The sequence below is a fragment of the Coccinella septempunctata genome, chromosome 7, assembly GCF_907165205.1.
Source record: "Coccinella septempunctata chromosome 7, icCocSept1.1, whole genome shotgun sequence".
In the NCBI taxonomy this organism is placed as follows: Eukaryota; Metazoa; Arthropoda; class Insecta; order Coleoptera; family Coccinellidae; genus Coccinella; species Coccinella septempunctata.
Genome location: NC_058195.1, coordinates 10,040,798 through 10,056,516, shown reverse-complemented (window position 1 = coordinate 10,056,516; position 15,719 = coordinate 10,040,798). Strand labels below are relative to the sequence as shown.

The 15,719-nt window shown below is 36.6% G+C and overlaps 1 protein-coding gene across 1 annotated transcript in view; it reads left to right on the top strand.

The window, feature by feature from the left end:
• Window positions 1-15,719, top strand: part of LOC123317895 — a 102,747-nt gene that overhangs the window by 37,668 nt on the left and 49,360 nt on the right. The window lies entirely within an intron of this gene.

Here is a 15,719-nt window from a genome sequence, read left to right as displayed (position 1 = left end):
CTACTTTAGATTTTTTGGTTTTATTCGATCAACATAGGATTACAAGATTCTTGTTAATCTCCTTTTTTTAATCCGGACTGTTTTGATCATTACGAGTGGATCGATTATAAAAGAGTAATAGAGATTGGATACCAACAATTCTATCTCAAACTGCTAAAAATATTCTCAAAACAGATATTGAGGGTGTTTTAATGGAAAGATTAAAATTTATAGCAGTCGAAATGACAGATAGAATATATATATATATATATTAGTAAACATGTGTCACAATAGAGAATGTGTCAGTTTGTTTTAATAAGATGTCTGAAAACATGGTGTATGCACTGATTAGATTTTTTTGCCATTTTCGAGAATATGTGATAAGATTTGTTTTTCCCATTGTATATTTAGAAATAGAAAGCTCATTGTTAATTAGTATTTGAAAACAAATTGAATACATTCCTACGACTCAAGAATATGCTCTATTTCTACAGGGTGTGTCTTTGACTAGTAAAAAAATTTGAACAGTAGATTCTTGAGGTCAAAATAAACACTTTTTTTCCCAACCCTTTTTTCCGAATTGGCTTGGTTTGAAATATACAGGGTGTCGAAAAAAAATTGTATTTTCAGTTCTGTCTCACAAACCGTTTCATCGAATGAAATGAATTTCGGAATATAGTTTTTCATTTATTTAATGAATCTTTTACGAACACAAGATATCACCCACGTCTTTCAGTTTTCTCATTATGACCATTACTTACCATAAAAATACCGAAACTCAAAGAACTAAACTCGTCAAACTAAGGTAGACGCTTCTTAATGAATATTTGGGCGATTTGTAGAATAAAAGTATTCTTCATGTTTTCTCGTCTCGAGTCATTTGATGTTCAAAAATTGAAAAGTATCTGTGAAATTTGAAAAATTGGGTACTTTGGCTAAATATAACTCTGTTTAAAAGATCTACAGATGTGTAGTGTCACAGATTTAGCTAGTTATTTTGAAGGTGATTTTATTTTTCCAGAGGTGGCACAGATTATTATGAAAATTAAAAATTGCAACTTTTTATCAAGGTTCAATGGTTCAAGGAAAGAATGGTACGAGAAAAAAGTGTTTCTCAAGAACCTCAAGAAGCTACTGTTATTTGTACGAGTTAAAGACTTACCATGTATATATATATACAATATACATATATATGTATATTGGATGTTTCGCCAATTAACTGTATTTTATAGAAATCATATTGAAATACCCCCCTCGTGAATTTAATTTGTCAAAAAAAAATTTTTGAATCACAAATATGCATTAACAGCTGAGAAAATGGTCCAGTTCATTTTTTGATTTCGTTGATCGATGGAGATTAAAGATTACTGAAGCCTGTGATCGATATCAACGCAGTACAAAATAAAACTGGCAGTATCATTGTACTTTTTCTGATAGAACAAGGATAGAAGGAAGCAAATGGCATAGGGAACGCCAAGAAACAAATCTCTTATTGTCGATTTGGTCGAGATGTCTTTAGACATCTTAGTTTGTTGTATGACAGCAAAAACTCGGAGGACATTCAGCAGAGGTGTAACACCCTGAATGATCAATATCAAGCTCACCATATTTTCAATAATCGCTGTAGTTGAGAACATGAAAAATTGCTATATTTCTCTATGATTTTTGGTTGAATAGGGAATACTTCTTCTGATGAAAATGAAACGTTACATTCTGAAATAACCATTTCAACCGTTTCCAAAAAAAAAATATTTAAGGCACTTAAAAATGAAAAATAAAAATGGCTATTCAAAATTTAAAGCGTTTCATTTCAATTGCACAAGTTGGCAACATCGACTGAAATATGCCTTGATAATAAAGGACAACAAATACATTATCTTGATGAGATAGACAAAGATGACTGTCTATGAAGTCTGCGACGAACGAGGAAGGTCGTAAAATTTTATGGGATTTTTATGGCCGGTTGCAGTTGAGGCTCGCCAGTAAGTAGGCGCCTGTAAATCAACAGCTGTTATTTTATAAACAAGCTGATCAGATTTTGTTTTTTTTATTTACTAGTAGGCGCTGTTGCCAAATCGTAAACTTAAACCAAACAATTTAAATTTTAAAACCCCATATTTGAAGAATGATTTTGAATAGTTTCCGGCTTGCATTTGAAAAAATCATGAATGAAACTCATAATTATTCAGTTTAAACTTGCATATGCAGTGATAACCCAAATTGAGGAGAATTCCCCATCGCGGTTAGGAATCATACCGCGAGATTTCAGCCTTGTTACGATTCTGCGCCACCCCAATTTGAACCGTGACAGCCCACATCATTTCGAAATCAATTCAGTCACAATCGCATGCAATAATCCACTGGGAACTTCAAGGATTTGAAAGAGCTGAATTATCTGCTCCATTTCTGAGGAGCAAATACCCCATCGTTCAGACGTTGGCATGAAATATCTTTGTAACACGAAATTAGCATGTCAAATCGATCTTCCACAAAGACAGGGGGTTTCTTTCTACCACCTTGCAGGTCCGTATTCAGCACCAGATGTTCAGACTTGATTGATTCTTTAGGTATAAATAAATCAAAAAAAAAAGTACCTAGTTATATGAAGAATCACAAATGAAAAGATTTGGGAGAAGAAAACTAGAGAAGATAAAAGCCAGAATTTGCTCATGTCTTGAACAATATGAGGATTGAACAATGAGAGTAGAACAAAGTGGTATATTTTTTATTGGAATGAATGCTTTATTAAGAAACACCTTTGAACCTTATCTCAACAATATTTCCAACAGAATTCAACCCTTGCTTGAGCATTGAAACATGACTCTTGATGATTTTGTACATACAGAGGAATTTTTATGTGGAGTATCAAAAATTTTTTCGAGCGTGTCAGATTTTTAGAAGATAGTTGATTTGACCCAAAGGAAGCTACTTTTCAAGAGACTAACGATTCGGACGTGGCTAGCGGTTCTTTCAAAAAGCAAAAAAAATCGTTACTTGTACATACTCGAGCAGGTCAGATTTCCATACAGAGGTTAATATCGGTGTTGGAGACGTATTCACCCATTAATCTGACACTTTGAAGATAATAACGAGGTATTTTTTTGAAATATCTCTTCCTGTACCTCTAATCGTTTCTGTATTCATTATGAAAGTTGTAGATAATAAAATTCTGTGAAACTTTTGTCTGAAGCAATTTAACTTACTTTTAACCGTTTTCGAGTTAGACGGCGATACGGGCGAGGAGCTTAGTCACACATGCTAAAGGCCAAGGTCAATGTAGACAACCAGTCTAATGTACATTCATCGCCATATATCTCGAAAACGTTCAAACGTAGAGAAAATTGCTTCGGACAAAATTTGTAGACTCAGTTATGCTCTACAACTTTTGTAATGAATACGAATGCAATCTGAAGCCCAGAAGAGGAGATAATTAAAAAAAAACTGATTTTTGGGACCTTTATATGGCCAATTTTCATTGTTTCGGCTTGCTTAAACTGTTAGATTATAGTTTTTCCGTTATTTTTGAACCATCAGCTTCAAAATACGAAAAAAAAAACACCGCGCTCGGGAATGTACACGTGACTTTTTTTGCAAGTTTGGCGCCCTCCCAGACATTTTCGTCCCGCTTAAATTGTCAGATTAAGAGAATATATACTTTTCAACATGTAATACACCACATATATCTCAATCTGACCCGCTCGTTTTTTTTACTATTCTGACAGGCTGTCCTAAAAATTTAACCTATACACAGGTCTAATTTATGCTACAGGCACTCTACACGGTTTCTCCCCTGATATTAATCTGACACCCTCGAGTAAATCCCAAATTTCCTTCTTGGGCTCCCAAACTTTATGCCTTGATAGTCATAAAAATTATTCTGAATCTTATCACCGAACAACCTAATCGAGATGCAAAAGCTCACCAAACTCCAACATGATTGCATTTTTTCATAAGCTTTCATTGCTCGAAGTTTTTCACGCAATTGAACACAACTGCTTCTATTCATATGTTCATATATACCAGAGAACAAGTTCTGTTCTGTTTAATGGACTCAGGTATCCCTAAAATTTAGGGATCGTTGGTGAAAGCGGGCATGAAGCTCTCTGTTTTATATTCTTAGAATTGCCTCATGGGCTAATCTATCTATCACAAGCTAAAGAGGTCTGAGATCTGTAAAGATCTTCAGTACTCTAATTATGTATGTCCTCATAGTCCAAGTGATGCAAAAACAGGCTAGAAGTAGCAGTATTCTGTCGAGGGTTCTGTTAGTACCTACTGTTCTGAATCGCCTTAGCATGCCACATATCAGACTATAGTCCCATAAGTAATGCCATCGCAGTGTTTTCAGTTTACATCCCCAGTTTTATCAGCCAGATTTCAGCTCTCCTTCAAGGCCAAGTACATTAATACTGGGTGTTATGTTTTCTATGTAAAATGGATTATTTATATCTCCAATTTTCGAATGCAATTATTGCGCAACCCATTTTTGTCACAACTGTCGGTCACCTTATCCTTATGCATAAGATTCAAATGAAATGTGCATGATCTTCTTCTGAAAGAAGGTCTCATACTCCGACCTGATTGATATCCCAAGAATTTAATAAAAAATAATATGCATTCGATAGTCGGAGGCTTCAAAAATGGACCACAAAAATTCCATCGACCGACCAGAAGCGCGCAACTCAGAATAGCCGGTCAAAATTCAATTTCTCCGAGGAAATATTTTCGTTTGATATGTTAAAAGGGTTCACCCCAACCTTTAAACTCTCTATCCGTATCCCAATTATGCCGCCCCCCACCAAGGAGCGGTTTTCTGGAACTACGCCGCCTGTATTTCATTCGGGGGCATGCACGGGAATGCAATCGTATCACAGGATCTATATGGGGATGGTTCGGGGGGTTGGCAAACCGACCGCGGCCGAGACTCCGTGTTTTCAATATTGGGGAATAACATGAATTCCCCTTCAAAAATTGGTCGAGCGTATCCCTTCGGTAGACTTTCCAATCCACTTTTTCCATATGGTTATGGGTGAGTTCGTGCTTATACTCGAGATGTTTCATGGTGGATGAAAAAGATCGGTTTTCTTGTACCATCTTTGAAGGAGCTTTGCCTATATTCCGAAGGAAGTGGAATAAGCTACTGGTTAACTCGGATAACTTCCCAATTTCATATAATGGGAGTACAAATTGACGAAGGCGTAGAAAGGACCCATAATATTCTAAAAATATATTTTTATGAATTCTGACTTGAAGTCGACATTTTATTTATGATATGAAATCGAAACACTATTCAGATGTAAGTACTTTTGCGATTTTAATTCGTAACTCTACATGTTTCGAGCTAATTCAGCTCATCTTCAGGAGTATAAAAATCACATAACTGAAGCTGGAAAAACAACAAAAACTCATGGAGAAAACGCAAAAATTCTCTACAGTAAAATACAAGGACAAAGTAAAGAAAATTCAAGTAAAAAACATCCAAAAACGGTAATAGCAACAAGCTAAAGCAAACTAATAAAAGCTTACAAAAGTCAAAAAACAGCAGTCAAATTATGAAGGTCAATTATATAAAATAAAACAAAGTCAACAGTATAAAAAAGTTTGAAAAAAGGAAATATAAGTTTTTAAAAAGGTCCTAGCTAAAAATAGCGGGTGTGAAAAAAAAACGCCATGAATAAGGCTGAACTAAAAAGGTAGAATGTCATTAATAAAATAACTTACATAAAATCTTCAGAAACAATTAAATGAAAATCATCTGCAGTCATGCTAATGGTCTGAAAAATAGTTCTTTTAAATTACTTTAAGGGAAAGCAGTGGCCTTCAAACACAAAAGTATCCCGTTTCAAAAAATGGGCAATGTCGTAGATCGATCGAAGAAAAATCAGAACAGTTATAACCAAAACGAATGAAGATAAATAATCATATCATACGTGTTCTACTTATATACACGTTAACAAAAGTTAACGGAATACTTTTGTGTTTGAAGGCCACTGCTTCCCCTTAAAGTAATTTAAAAGAACTATTTTTTCAGACCATAAGCATGACTTCAGATGATTTTCATTGAATTGTTCCTGAAGATTTTATGTAAGTTCTTTTACTAATGACATTCTACCTTTTTAGTTCAGCTTTATTTATGGTGATTTTTTTTACACCCGCTATTTTTAGTTAGGAACTTTTTAAAAACTAATATTTCCTTTTTTCAAACTTTTTTATACTGTTGACTTTGTTCTATTTCATATAATTGACTTTTGTAAGCTTTTATTAGTTTGCTTTAGCTTGTTGCTTTTACCGTTTTTGGATGTTTTTTACTTGAATTTTCTTTACCTTGTCCTTGTATTTTACTGTAGAGAATTTTTGCGTTTTCTCCATGAGTTTTTGTTATTTTTCAGCTTCACTTATGTGATTTTTATACTCCTGAAGATGAGCTGAATTAGCTCGAAACATGTAGAGTTACAAATTAAAATCGCAGAAGTACTTACATATGAATATTGTTTCGATTTCATATCATGGATTTCCCAGATGTTAGGACATTCAACTAAACTAAGACATTTTATTTAGTTCCAACCATTCACAGGGTGTTCATGTTCATATAATACTGGAAGTTCCAACATTTTCAGAATATTTTCTTCTTCTTTCTACGCCTTCGTACAAATTAGCCATAGTGGCTGCTGATTTTGTCGGTTTCGAGAAAGCTTATACATCAGTATGGGAAGTTGAACCCCTTCCCACACTGTAGCCACTTAAGTTGTATCAGTGAAGGGTAGCAACTCATTTTTTTTCGAGTAGATATCATGGCCAAATTTGTAGCGATAGATAATAGTAGAGTGATGGTGAGATGAACATTTTGAGTACCTACAGCAAATCTTTTTTTAGGAACCAAAAATTGGCTCATGTCTCCCTAACCCATGGAAGAGTTGAACAGGGGGCGAGAGAGACTTGACCATAAGTTTGTTTAGCAGGAAAAACTTGAAAGAAAACAATTTCCAATGACCAACGATTGTATATGATTTTCATCATCAGATATATCAGCGTATGGAATACATATTTTCTATTTCAGAGTCACTCTCACCTATTTCCGCAATGTTTTTTACTTTTTTGAACCTTTGAATATTTTTTATATTTATTTCTATTATTCAATTTTTTTTTTGAAGCAAACTATTATCTAAGCTCAGTGTAGTGAACTTGGACCACTGATTATGTCTCTCGACTATAGCATGGGTCAAGTCTCCCTTACTACCTTTTAGTCTATTCAAGAGATGTTCCCTCGAAATTTTTACAACTATTATTAAAGAGGCTCATCGTTTGTAAAACAATATTAATCAATGAAAGCAATAAAAGTAAGTAAAACCACGCACCTATGAAACTTTTCAGACAGTGTAACAAACAAAAATTATTCAATTTCTTACTTCCTAACAACAAAATCACGTTCAACCCTCTCACTCCCGAACTGTTCTGATGGCGGCCAAAATGGAGGCGCCACTAGTGGTGCCTTGTTACGACTATGTAGCAAGCTATTTTGCATACCGGTAGCGCGAAATTTAAATTGAAATATTTGAGGTGGTTCAAGTCTCCTACCAGAGCAAGCCTCCCGGACTCCCGTTACATCTGAAACGTCGCAGTATTCTATTTAAATTGATTACTCTTTTGAAATTTCGGCGAATTATCCCGAATAAAGCTATAGAAATATGGAAATATATTATTCTTGAGCTAGCAGAATCTATTATTTTTCCAACAATGATAGAGGTATGATAAATAAAACCAAGTGTTTACCTCATTTCATTCAAAAATAGCTACACTACTGTGCACATCTGTACAATTTTTCGAATCTTTATCATAGAACTTCGAACAAATATTTATTTTCCTCACCCTTGGCTAAACCGACGAGTTCTAATTACTTTTCGCCATTTTTTGATTGCATCTCTACTGAAAAGGACATATTTTCTTCCATGATTTCAAAAAGAATCGTTGTCGAGAAAGTGGCGCTAGCCAAATCTATTTAAATTTCCTTCAAGTCCGCTGTTCACCCAGTGTTAATTTCTGTCATTTTTTGCGTCTCATTCCAAGAAAGGGAAAAGGCTCGTAATTAAAAAGAAGTCGGCCGTTTAATAGGGACTCGTTTATGAGCTAGAATACTAGCATTTAAATGAACATCCAGACTGTTTTAATGTCCAGATTCCGATTTTCTCACAGGCCGCTAGGCTTCTCAAATATTTTATGACGCTCGTTCTGGACTGTCAAGCACTGGACAGCTTTGCAGAGTTAAATTGTTGCAGATATGTTTCATGATAATTTCATATTCTTCCTTTTCATAGTATTCCTGACTCTTCATATCTTTATTCACAACAAAGAAAGAGTCGAATACTGCGTGGACACCCTTTATAATATTGGTACGTTCATTAGACAAATTTGGGCTTTTCATTTAGATTTAGATGTGGCAATTTTCCCTTACATTATAGTCATTCTGTGTGTGATATCCTGTGAGAGGTTATGGGATGAAATAGAGTGGTGGGGTGTAATGAAGGAGCAAAATTTTTTTTTATATTTGTTGGCTCTGAAATAGAGTGGTGGGGTGTAATGAAGGAGCAATTTTTTTTTTTATATTTGTTGGCTCTTGAACTCAGTAGTTGGAGAATCGTTTACTTTTTCGAATTCGAATAGAAAAATCACTCAATAATTGGGGATAAATCTCTCTAGGCTTATAACAGAAAAAAAAACATTTAAGTATTCAAATTTAATGGTAGAATGAAATATTGCGTTCAACATAAAAAAACGAAATATATGGAGGGTCTCTACGACAGGAAATTCCACCCAAAACTTCAACACTCTCCCGAAAATATCATATGTAGACATAATCAATAAGCACACAATATGCTAAGGGATCCCGTTCTTCGATTCATACCCCTTGCAAGCTCCTTTGAAATTGTATCAAGCGAGTCAAAATAACAGGAGCTCAAGTTGCTTATTGAAGGGGCGCAGAGATTTTTTCAGTCCTTATAAATATATGTTGCGTGCTTCAATGAAAGCTTGCAGTCTCTAACGACAAATCAGGATCTGATGCGTCTCGTCTTAACTTGAATAGACCTTGTTAAAGGAAATTATGTCGGTTTTCGAGGAAATACAACGTTCGAGAAAGAACAGATAGGCTGTCTGATGTCTTTTGTTTGTAGTCAACAAGAATAATTGTTGGCTGAAATGCACAAATGAATGCCAATGATGAAACCTATGGAACAGCCAGTAATGATTAATGTCCGGAGAATAAGTGAGTATTGTAAAATGTTTCACTTGACTGTTTGTGAATATTTCTTCACGATTTTTGCTATATGAGGCTTCTCAACGTCTCACTGTTCAGTTCATGAATGAATTGCCTAGCTGAGTGATTGCAATGGATGTAAATTGTATCGAAAGAGCTCGTTATGGAGAGTAGAGAGAAGGAGAACGATCGCTGCTTTGAGACCACAGATTTTTTGTCCCCTAAATTATGTACCAATATGGTAGTTCATGCTTTTGCCAACAGGCGCGCTGGCCATCACGAGAGTGCGAAATTTTGATTTACACAAATCAAATTGTAGTTGGCTCGTTGGCTGAGTGAACTGTTTCCCTGGTGACAGATGATAGGAATATTATTATTTTCGATTTTTAATAAGAGAACAACATATGACCATGGTAAAATGTTGAAGCGGGCGCTAGTATAAGAGTGTTTTGGCATCGGAAAGAAAAGGATAAGGGATAAAATTCCAGAATGCATTTTTGAGAGAAAATTGAAAAAAAAACTTATATCAAGAATCGACTCCGAATCAATTTGTGTGTCAAGAGCACTTTTGCGATGAAGATATCAAAAAGATGATGGATTCATTATAAACGAAATCGAAATTGTCATTCCTCGTGAGAAGTTGACTCTTCTGAATAAGAATATCTAACCAATAAAACTACATGGTTCAGAAGAGAATATTCTTGAAGAATTTTGTTGGCATAACATAATATATGGTTTATATCGGTTCTCAGCTGAGTATTGGCAACAGAATCTACTCCAATTCCTAAGTGATAAATCTGAGACTGCTACCTTTTGTTGTCTTGATGTGTACTACGCCCCATTTCGGATTTATATAATTTTGACGATTATGGTAAACCAACTAACAAAGCTGCTTTCAATAAACAATGATAAACAAAAGTAGGTACAATTTTTTTGATCAGTGATTTCTTTTGAATTTCATTGATTCCGACTTGCATTTTATTGCATATATTTCAGAGAACTCATATTTAATATAGATTTGAAGAAAGGTATTTGAAAAATCATCAGAAAAACCACGATGACACATAACCTAAAATAAAATGAAGGCTGTAGGCTGTTCATTTCAAATTGACGCTTGAATCCCCACCCCTTATCGACACCCGCTGTAATCGCAGCGACACCTATCCTACGTTTCCTGTTTTCGGGGACACATTTTTAGTACGTCGATCGTTCTCCTTCTCTCTACTCTCCATACAGCTCGTTGACACAGCTTGACACATGAAAATATATGTATTTCATACGTTGATATATCTGATGATGAAAACCTTGACATAGACGATCGTTGGTCATTGGAAATTCTTTTCTTTCAATGATTTTCCTGATAAACAAACTTATAGTCAAGTCTCTCTCGCCCCCTGTTCAACTCTCCCATGGGTTAGGGAGACATGAGCCAATTTTCGGTTCCTAAAAAAAGAATGGCTGTACTCAAAATTTTCATCTCACCATCTCTACTACTAACTATCATCACCTATTTGGGCATGATATCTTCACGAAACAAAAAATGAGTTGCTACCGTTTACAAATACAACTTAAGTAGCTTCAGACTTCAACTTTTCCGGACTCCCCATACACTTGATCTAAAATTGAAGTGAATATTCAAGAAAAAACTTACTTTCACCACTAGAATCGTATTTTCATTATTATTTTGAAGTTGTGAGATCTAAAAAAATTGTGTGAGTAACATCTACTTAGTGATTCATATTATGTATAGTTTTATGACTGAGTGTTTTTTAGAACCCGTAAATAAAATTAAAAACTCTCAACTTGCCATCGCCGTCCGAAGGCTGTATCTTGGAAGGGAGGTCGATTTCGAAAAAAATTTATAGGAACTACTCCTACTTATTTTCATCGAGGAATCATCTCCCTTAGTGCTTCGCATTTGTTTACAGATACCCTATATACGGCGTCCGAAAACACACATCTGGATGAGCCAAGGCTCACAGAGGGTCGTCAGATATGTTAGTACATTCTGCACATGGTATAAGAACAAAACATCCAATTGATAATAGTTCTGATAGGCTGAACACTAGCCAAACTTTTAGATTGTTTGACTTCTGTCGTCTGGCTCTCTGGTTAACCAAGACCAACCAACGGAAGTCTCGAAGTCGTTCCGCTGGTAATGCTTGGCGTGTACACCCAAGGTTGTCACGGAAAGACCTCAGTAACCTATCCCGTCCTACCCCTGTTGTGTTCCGTTCAGATTTCCCGTTCACTGCAGACTTCTGTCGCCTGGCTGTCTGGTGACGGAAACCAATCGGCAGAGGTCTCGAAGTCTTTCTGCTGGTAATGCTTGGCGAGGACGCCCAAGGTTTCCACGGAGAGACCACGATAAACTACCCCGTTATCCTGTAAACTGTTGCATTGTGTTCCACCTGAATCAACCCCGTCCCGTTTATTGAATAATTCTGATTGGCCTGTACATTGAAAATCACTGTGCTCGGGATCAAACCCATCGCTTAATTAACCGATTACAGGGACTTGGATCTTTCTGAGACAACCGGTCACTGTGAATTTTGTGCAAACCCCGTACATCCTATTGTCTCAGAAGGAATCAAAGTGACCGATATTGATTTCTTCCTTTTTTTATTATAACACCTGATATTTTGACAGAATATAATACACTTGATCTAAAATTGAAGGGAATATTCAAGATAAAACTTACTTTCACCACTAGAATCGTATTTTCATTATTATTTTGAAGTTGTGAGATCTAAAAAAATTTTGTGAGTAACATCTACTTAGTGATTCATATTATGTATAGTTTTATGACTGAGTGTTTTTTAGAACCCGTAAAAAAAATTAAAAACTCTCAACTTGTCATCGCCGTCCGAAGGCTGTATCTTGGAAGGGAGGTCGATTTCGAAAAAAATTTATAGGAACTACTCCTACTTATTTTCATCGAGGAATCATCTCCCTAAGTCCTTCGCATTTGTTCACAGACACCCTATATAATTTCACATGCAAGTAAATTATTCACTTCAATTTCGAGTAAGTTGCAAGAGATCAATATCTCAAACAACGAATTTCCCAAAGCTCAAACATCCTCATTCGAGATGAACATGATTAAAGACAACACAATATACAGGATGAAATAGTGTCTAAGCTCGATTACGTGCAACAAACTCAATTTCATCTCATCGCAACGCCAACAGGAACAAAAATTCTGAATATATTCATCTCTCAGCTGGTAGTCGCGGACGAACATACTATAAGAGTGTCATTTTTCACCGCACAGGGTAGCTATTGTGACATAAATTGTAGTCGGCTTGCAGCCCTGAGTTATTTAGTGCTGTTTCAAAGTATGAGTGCCGCAGAGCGAAGGGAAATTTAAAATACGGCAATATTATTTTAAGCACAGACTCAAGCGTCGACCTATTCGCTGGTCCCTTTACTACGCCATTTTTATACAATGTGACTACGTGCCCAACGATCCAGAAATATTATTTTATGGTTCTGGAGTATATATGTCCGTTTGGCAGATCTCAAGGTGAGGTATTGGGGTAGCGCGGGAAATTTTCCAAGTGGTCTGCGTTATTCTGCATACCAATCGGTAGGGCAGGTTGTTTTTCTATACAGGGTGTTTACTGAAGATCCAGCATAGGGCCGTTCCTATGCCTACACATTCATTCATTCATTGCTGAATCTCTTTACAGAGAATAAATCTACAAAAAGACTATCGGTGCGATCATACTTATAAGTTCTTACGGCTACTTGCTACTGTATGCCCTCCTGTGAGTGAAGAGACCCAACCGTGACCTACAGATCCTTCCACACTACGGTCATGAATAGTCACCAACCAGATCTGGCCGCCGCTGTATTCTTCTAAAGTCTCCATTATAGCTGTGTACCAAAGACCTCCACTGTGATCTGTCAAACGCTAGTTGTTCCCAGTTATGATGGCATTAACTGATTTTAATGATTGATGCAGTATATCCTTAAACCGCTTATACTGACCTCCTGTTTTCCGAGCTCCCTCTGTGAATTCGCCGTACAGAGCTATTTTGAGGAGTCTTGTGTCTTGCATCCTCAGAATGTGGCCGCTCCATCTGAGTCGAGCCCTCGTTACTTGAGTCTCAATTGTTGTACAACTCGCGCGTTGCAAGACTTCTGCATTCGAAAGTTTGTGGAACCATCTGATGTTCATTATTTGTCTTAGATGACGTTGTTGCGTTTTTTCAAGCTGTTTAATATGTCGCCAGTAGGGCGTCCAGCTTTCGCTTCCGTAAAGAAGCGTTGGGAGGGCCACTGCTTTGTAAACAGCTGTCTTGGCCTTCAGATTGTGATCTGTCCCTTAGCTTACAGAATGCCCTTGATGCCGAATTGATAGGGTTGTGTATTTCCATGTCCAGATTAGCTCTAGCATTTATGAAGCTTCCCAAGTATTTGAACTGCTCGACCTATTCTAGAGGTTCATCCTCCAGGCTGATATCTGTTTGGAGGCTTTCTGGCGGACTTAGGATTTTGGTTTTGTCAATATTGAGTCTAAGGTCTAAAGATTCCTATATATGTTTATTGGTGCCTAACATTATCTGTAGATCCTCTGAGCTGCTAGCGATAAGCGAGCAATCGTCTACATATTGAAGTTCCGTGATAAAATTTCTACTTGTTTTTGTCCTGAGACACTTCAGGTTAAACAGGCCTCCCTCAAAACTTAATCGTATTCAATATAAGAAGCGTTGGGAGGACCACTGCGTTGTAAAGAGCTATCTTGGTCTTCAGATTGAAGTGGTGATTCTGAAAACCACCAAAGTCCTAGTAAGTCCGCCAGAAAGCCTTCAAACAGATATCAGCCTGAAGGATGAAACTCTAGAACAAGTCGAGCAGTTCAAATACTTGGGAAGCTTCATCAATACTAGGGCTAAACGGAAATGGACACGGAAATACACAACCGTTTCAATTCGGCATCACGGACATTCCTAAGGTATAGGGTGCCGCGTCAGCTTAGGATTTTGCCGCCCCTATGCCTACACATATAATTACAGAAAAGTAAAAACTGCATAGAGTCATTCGGGGTAAGTGTGCGCAGTGCGTATATCTCGACTATGCAATGTATGAAAGAGGGGTTCATTTGGGTGAAGCAAGGGCGCAGAATCCTCAAATTAGTTTTTCATAGGAGTGCGCCTTGCGACGTTTCGTTAACTTTTTATTTGCAATCAATCAAATTCTCTAGCTCTCTTGTTAATTTTCAGCATCTCTGCAAATTCTGCCAGATCCAAGTTCGGAGTCCGACAGTGTTAAACAATATTTTATTCGATTATGGGCATATTAATCCAAGTATATAATAAAAATTTCAGGTTCTCTTAGCTGCTCAACTCTATAAGAACGTCAATTCAAATTTTGGCTTACTGGGGAAAGTGTGCGCGGTTGAGTGTGCGCATAGATTCATTATATAGGTATTAGTTCAGTGAGGAATAAATTATGACATTGATGATTTTCTTGGTTAAGTCTCGATGAATAATGTCCTATTTGTTCGGAAAAATATGAAGAGCCACCAGCAGTGGAATGTATCAAGTGTTGTGTTCACCAAGAATTGTTGCACGAACAATAATGCAGTGCTTATAAAAAGGCGCTTCTGTATTGACAATAAACAGCATTTCAAGTGGTACAGGAAAAAAGTGTTTCTTTTGACCTCAAGAATCTACTGTTATAATATTTGTACGAGTCGAATACTCATGCTGTAGATCGCATATTTCCTGTATTTGTTAGCCCACTGGACGGTTTGAAATGATCAGAAACAATTCATCACCTCTTGTTCCCTGGCCTGAAAGTTGCCCGGTTGGGGTGGTCTACGTGACGATTATACAAAATTTCGAGAAATAAGATTGATCACGTTCATTACCATAGATTTCACGTTCGTCGTCAACAATATTTCATACATACAAAACGAGTGGCGTTCAATTCAACGCGAATTTGGCAAATTGTTTGTTGGAAATTTGCGTCACGCACTCCTCTGTAAGGTCCAAATAAACTCGAGGCCGTTTTCAATGGAACAACCGTGGCATCGGTTTGGCCTTTGATGTATCTCGATTAAAAATTGGAAAATTGGAGATCTGGTTTCGAATATCGAAACTGGAGTTCGTTATGATGGACGTGGATGTTGTGTTTTCACTAACTCATTGAGCTTTGATAGGTAGCGATGCTCTTTCTAAGGGCAATTTCTGTCCGTCTTTTTAGGGTAAAAAATGCATGTATTTTAGAACAAAATGAATAAACATATCATTTGAAGTAGGTATCGTCTTTTGCAGGTCATTTATTTCACGCAAAGCTTCTTCTCAAAGTTGTCGATGGAACGTCAAAAGTTTTAGCTGCGAACATTCAACCCATACTGGCAATCGAAAGATGCCTAGATGTAAATCTAGAAAGAAACTATCAGAAGTGTGATATAGCTATTCATACAGATAGTCAAGCTGTCGTAAAGGCACTGAGCTCCTATGTCATCGATTCAAAGCTG